The sequence below is a fragment of the Micropterus salmoides genome, unplaced genomic scaffold, assembly GCF_014851395.1.
Source record: "Micropterus salmoides isolate LMB-PRFRI ecotype aquatic unplaced genomic scaffold, ASM1485139v1 Ms_hic_scaffold_15, whole genome shotgun sequence".
In the NCBI taxonomy this organism is placed as follows: domain Eukaryota; kingdom Metazoa; phylum Chordata; class Actinopteri; order Centrarchiformes; family Centrarchidae; genus Micropterus; species Micropterus salmoides.
This window is the reverse complement of record NW_024040596.1, coordinates 16,281,758-16,287,757: the sequence shown is the minus strand read 5'-3', so window position 1 is coordinate 16,287,757 and position 6,000 is coordinate 16,281,758. Positions and strand designations below refer to the sequence as shown.

At 40.6% G+C, this 6,000-nt stretch overlaps 1 protein-coding gene across 1 annotated transcript in view; it reads left to right on the top strand.

The window, feature by feature from the left end:
• Nucleotides 1–1,611: 1,611 nt before the first annotated feature.
• The window catches only part of mid1 (midline 1), a 33,280-nt gene continuing 28,891 nt past the window's right edge, over nt 1,612–6,000 (top strand). Inside the window, exon 1 of the mRNA XM_038720608.1 lies at nt 1,612–1,746. The gene's annotated coding sequence lies outside the window, so the exon portion shown is untranslated. The remainder of the gene's footprint in view (nt 1,747–6,000) is intronic.

The following is a 6,000-nucleotide window of genomic DNA, read 5'->3' as shown; positions in this document are numbered from 1 at the left end:
ACCCCGAAGACGCCACAGAGGTAAAGTTGCATGAAACTGTAGTACTATTCAGAGGTTTGGTTTCTAGATGAACAATCTTTGGAATTTATCTGCCCCATTTAGGGCATAGTGTTGGCCATAATTGCTACCAGCATGGTTCACTCTGCTCTGTCATCCAATAATGTAAGTTAAGGTTTAAGGTTTCTGCCACACTAGAAACACAGTGAAAAAGTGACCACATTCAGAAGGATTACTGTGCTGCAACTGGGGCAGATAAGGTGAAAAAAGGTTAAAGGTTCCTTCAGCTCACAACACTGGGCTCTAAGCTTATCTTCACACATTCAGCAGCTGTCTCCTGGATCCACGCATTACTTGAGAAATGGCAAGTCATGGTCAGGGACATCACAAAATGAATATTAAGTATGACACTACTTTGTGTAGCAGTTCAGTAAAAGGTTTCCAAGTTTGCCTTCGAGGTTCACTCTATGGAGTACCTGCTTTGCCTTCATTATATATAAATGCAATATGGGGTATAGAGGACATCTGGTTGTGCAGAGCAGGTGTTTATTGTGTAATTGGTAGCAGTTTTGCACACGATGCACAAGCTAATTGTGTACCTCCTTCACTGTTCTATTATTTTTGTAATTTTTGTCGCTTTAACTTTATTTGAGCTGCTGTGTGGTTTGCAGCCCTGCTTTCCATGATCCAAAAGTACCTGCACAGTTGTCTTATTTCCTCCCATGTAGCTTTGTCAAATTCCAAATCTAGCAAAGGCTTTTTTTAATGCATGGCCTAGCTAATGCTTGGTCAGACCTTGACCTCTGTTTTTATCCATGCAAAAGTTCTGATGTGGTGACCATTACAGCCTTACAGCACCTTTGTTTGTTAAGTTTATGAATGTTAATAAGCAGTCATTTTATTTTATGAGGAGTTGAAAAGGAGACATCCCTCAAGGTTAGGTTAGATCTTGCTGAAATTCTTGGTACCCTTGACTTTTTTCCACTAGAGGGATGTACACCCAATTCCTCAAATATGATTTCATTATTGCAAGTATGGAATTGTGTTTTCAGACTGACTCATCTATCTCACAGGATGAATTCTAATTAGGGTGGAGAAAACCAATTCTCTCTTGCTTAATAGCAAGTTTTTTTTTCTTTGCTGCTTTCTGTCTGCTAGCTGCTGTGGATTGAGCCTTATTTTTCTCTGCTTGGTAACTCAATGGAGCTGCCTGTGGTGACGAAGAAAAGCCCTTCATCCCTATTATCTGATGCAGACTTACAAGATATCAGCACCACGTCCAGCCTTAGACACACATTTTCACCTATTTTATTTCTCTTTACCTGCACAAAATGTGGAAAGCTACTCATTAACAGAACCAGTGCCAGAAATACTGGTAAAAGAAAATTGAGATTCCGCAATTTTTTGGCTGATTTTTATTATAATACATGAGGATAATGAATTTTGTCCTCTATAATTCGATCTAATGCCAGCTTGTGCAAGGGTTAAGTACTCTTCTCAGAAGCTTTCCATGCTCCTGCGTGAACCTGTAGAGCAGATGAAAAACAGAGTGTATGTCAGTGAGGTATGTGTGTGTGTACACACCCCGATGAAGGGGAGTGTACATGCAGACAGAAACACCTTCAACCTCCTGTCTCCTGTCTGTTTTACCTCAGGGGAAGTGCCAGCTACCTAACAGTCACACTCTGTATTAGCCTAGTACTTATTCACCAGACAGAGACACATACCACTGCAGCCATGGGGAAGCAGGTAAGATCTGATAAAGAAATGTTTAGTGGCATCGGGTTAAGGGAGTTTAATTAGCACTAGGTCTTAAATCTTGCTTCTATTACACGGAGTAGCAATGCTAATGCTAAACAGAAAAAGTGACTGTTAAGGCCTAAATCCTTAAGCATTTCAGTTGAAGTCTTCTTGAAATAGGTTATAATATTCTTACAGTATTACACATTAATCACTGCATGTTATCTATAATACTTGTGTGCTGATTTCTCGTACATGTGAAATCAACATACTGCAGTCTGCACAGTCAGGAAAATGGTAGTGACACACATGCATGGATGCACAGGACACAAAAATGAGAAGCACTGCACTTTATGTGTACCACATGTTAAACGTGTTTCTCTCTGAGAATTTTGATTTAGAGGGGAGCCTGTTGTCTAAACAAGTTTAGTCTTGCTTACAAATGTATCACTGATCTGCTCACAGTCGAAAATACTGATATCAACTTCCTTACAAAAGAACTGCTGGCAAATTAGTGAACTGGCAAACATGTAACGTTTCCTGTGCACAGGGAGCAATTACTTGTCATTCTTTAGTTGATTTTCAGTTTTGTGTATTTTTACAAGAAAGCTTATGATTTTCAATATTTTGGTGAGAGCTAATGCAATGCAATGTTGTTCTAAGAGAGAACAGAATGTGTAATTGTGCCAAATAACTGTGGATAGGGAACTCTGCTGAATTCATTTTGGTTTTCAGTACTTTCCTTCATTTGAGCATCTGGTTCTGTTATTGTTCTGAAACACCCTCCTTCCCTTAGTTTCAAGAGATCTTTCTATGTGCCTTTGTTATAACCATCCTATACTTTTTCATAATATAAACTGGAAGCTTGAGAGCTTTGAATTTGAGCAGAGTTTTCAATTTATTTTTTAAAATCTCACTCTCACTCGCTCTCATTACATGGCTCTGTTTCTTCAACCCTCAATCCAAATGATAAACAAAACTGTCTCCAACGGGTCAGCAGTGCCAGCTCCATCAGCAGCTGTGAGTTCTCCTGGCCTGCTTGTTGTGACAGGGCGAGAGACGCTGCTGGTTCAGTCCCATTGTCAAAGCCAATAACTGTGGGTGGAAATGAGGTGCCTGTATGTGTGTGTGTGTGTGTGAACTTACCACACTGTATAGCTGAAGAATATTCTTTTATCAGCCGTACCACTGCGGGAAAAGCAAATGTTTAATCAATTTGAAACATAGAACGTGCCAAGTTTGAGGAATGTGTCCCACACTGTCTTGAAGGAATGGTTTGTTGATGTGTAGATGAAGTGAGGATATTTCGAAAGGCCGCACTGAGCCAATGATGACAGCAAAAGCTGAAAAGTGAGCAGTTTGACTGCCTCCTAACCTTTAGAGCATCAGCAGAGAGAGGCCTCTTGTATGCTTTATACAGGGGTGGTTATCAGCGATTGTGCTAACTTCAACAGTGACAACACAGTCAGAAGTGTCTCATCCTGAGTAGATACTGTTTTGAAAATATCCCTCGGCCCGGATGCAGCTGACCCAGATCCCAACAGCTGGGCTTCTGCCTTTGGCTCCTGACAGTCTCCTTGGACACATGAACACAGTGCACCACAACAGATGTTCAGACCTCCTCCAGCGTTTCTTGGTGTAGGAGGTCTGAGTGCAGTGACTCAGTTTCTCTGTCTGCAGAGATGGCAGAACAGTATAGGTGTTGAACTTTTATATGTCCTATATGTATACATATAGGAAAGGAAAGGAGCAGCAGTAGTAGTGTCTTTAACACTGCTCCTTTGTAAAACGACAAAAAAGACCATAATATAGGGGAGAGGGGTTTGGTTTGAGGTGGATTTCGCAGATGGGTGAGTGGTTGAATGATTCACCAGCACCATCTCTGATAAGATAAGTTCAGTGTTGTTGAAGAGAGATTCTTGATAAAGACGCGACAATAGTTTTCTACAGTAGATCCATCAGAAGCTGGAAGCAATTACACTGACTGCTCGGAGCAGCAAAGAATGTAGCAGGCGTTCACCGCACCCTTTCAGAAGGAGACTTTTTTTTTTTCAGGAAAAAATAAAAGTCTTTCAGGCTATGAGGCTGTGGTGTGGACTAAACATAATACATGACCTTACTTTCCCAAAACTCCTTCGATGTTTCATTTCAATGAGAAAATGCCTGACAGTTCAGTATTTCATTCTGTTGCTTTCAACCACAAAGTGTAACTTGTCCTCTTGGTGAATGGTGTTTGAATGTTTCTTTTGGCCTTTTCTTTTTCTTTCTCTAAAGGGAAAATATTATTACGGAAAAGATTATTCCGCGACAGCAGATAGTCATCAATTGCTATAACTTCAGATGTACAGTTTAATGCTATATCAATTTAAATATTACCCAAGTGTCTTTGCCATTTTCTTTCACCCATGACATCCCTGAAGTATCAACATTAACATTTACATTTAATGTTAAGGTAAAAGAGCATGCCTGTTAAAATGGGTCTTGTATACTAAATTCAATTACACCCGTTACGACCACAGCTTTTATTTGTTTGCTACACCATATTAGAAAGCAAAACTAGTTTGGCAATTGGTTCTGTTGGCAGAACCATAAACACAGCAGAGGAAAACAATCAGTTCCAGGTCAATGCTCACATGTATGTTCTGCCAGCTAATCATGAACCAGACTAAATGCATGTAGACATTGACTGATGTGATGTGTATGTGTGTGTGTATTTTATACATTTCAGTGTCTGTCCACCCAGCATGCCTGTGTTATAAATAACTTTAACAATTAACAAAAATAACAAGAGGGGGGATTTTCTCTGGAATACTACCTTTAATTCCACAAAACAACACCTCTGTTGGAAGTTTTAGATGAAATGTCTGTAAGTGTTAATTGGTTTGGTACAAACATGTTCATTTATTTGGTTGATGTTTGCATTGATTTTGTGTTGCTTAGTTATGGGCAGTATGCCTAGGGGGTGTAAGCAATTAAAATCTTGAACCTTTGCCACGATGAGGGCTAGACTACGCTTTCATCTTATTGTTCACTGGCAAAATGACGAGTGACTGTTTCGGACTGTCGTAGTTAGGAAAACAATCATTGCCGCTTAGATCAGTGTTTGCACTCAAAAGGACAATCTTCATGCCAAAGCATGTGCTAACTCAATTAGGCATGTGCACTCAGACTTTTATTACAGTTTCCGAGGGCTTAATGGCAAACATAACATAATGAAGTTTTTTGTTGCCTTGCACTTGTATGTGGTCTATGATCTAGTGAGTGGCGTTTAGTGAGAAGAAGAGTACAAAATTTATTGTGAGGATGTATAGGGTTGTGTATTAAATGCAATGATGCAGCAGAGCCCAGGAGACTGATCCCATCTGTTCGGGGCCTGGTTGTGTAGTCAGAAACTCATCACAATGAGGTCCCCAAGGTTTATGCACCCCCCCTTTGCCTCTCCATTTGCTACATCTTTGTCTTATTGCTGAGAGGGTGGGGAACCAGGGACAAGAGCTCAACCCCAGAGAGGGAGGATGGGGGGGTGGGGGTGGATGGGCTAGAGCATTAATGGAGAGAGTATCCATGAAATGACCCAGTGGAAGTGACGCTTCCTGGGCATGTTTTACGCTTGCATGAGCATACGGCTGGGGTTGGGTCAGGGTGGGGAGCTTTAGCAATGAGGGAGGGAGTGAGCAAAGAGACTACCCAGGATGCTACTGTATGTTTTGTTTAGTCTCTCATCAATGTGCTACTGAAATAGAAAGCCATAAATGGGAGTGGGATCTTCTTGCTGTGTTTTAGAGGATCACCCTGGACAATAGCACGTGAGTCTGGCTAGCTACCTTTTTTCTCTAGGGGCTGAATATAATGGAAGAGTTGTGATAATTTGCTTTAGTGAGCAATTCTGGTAAATTTGTTTTGACCATATCCAGTCTATCCTCCTGCTGATCAAATATGACTCTTGTCCAGTATGATGAGTGTTTCCTTCTTTTCTGCATAATATAGATTTGGACACCTTAGATCACATACAGGTTTCAGGATTTCTTTGTTCAGTGCAAAATGAGTTTGCACCAAGGTGAAGCTTAACCTTGTAACATGATGATAAAGCTTACAATTGTCTGCTAGCCTGGTCCCTGAGAGAAATCCTGTTTCTTTTTTACCCATCAAAGTTTATGTAACATCAGATTGCACAGCCTATTTTGTTCCACCTACTTATCTACTCCTTCAGGAGAGCCTTTGTGGCCCTTTTCAGGTCTTTTCCCAATAAATAGAGCTTGATGT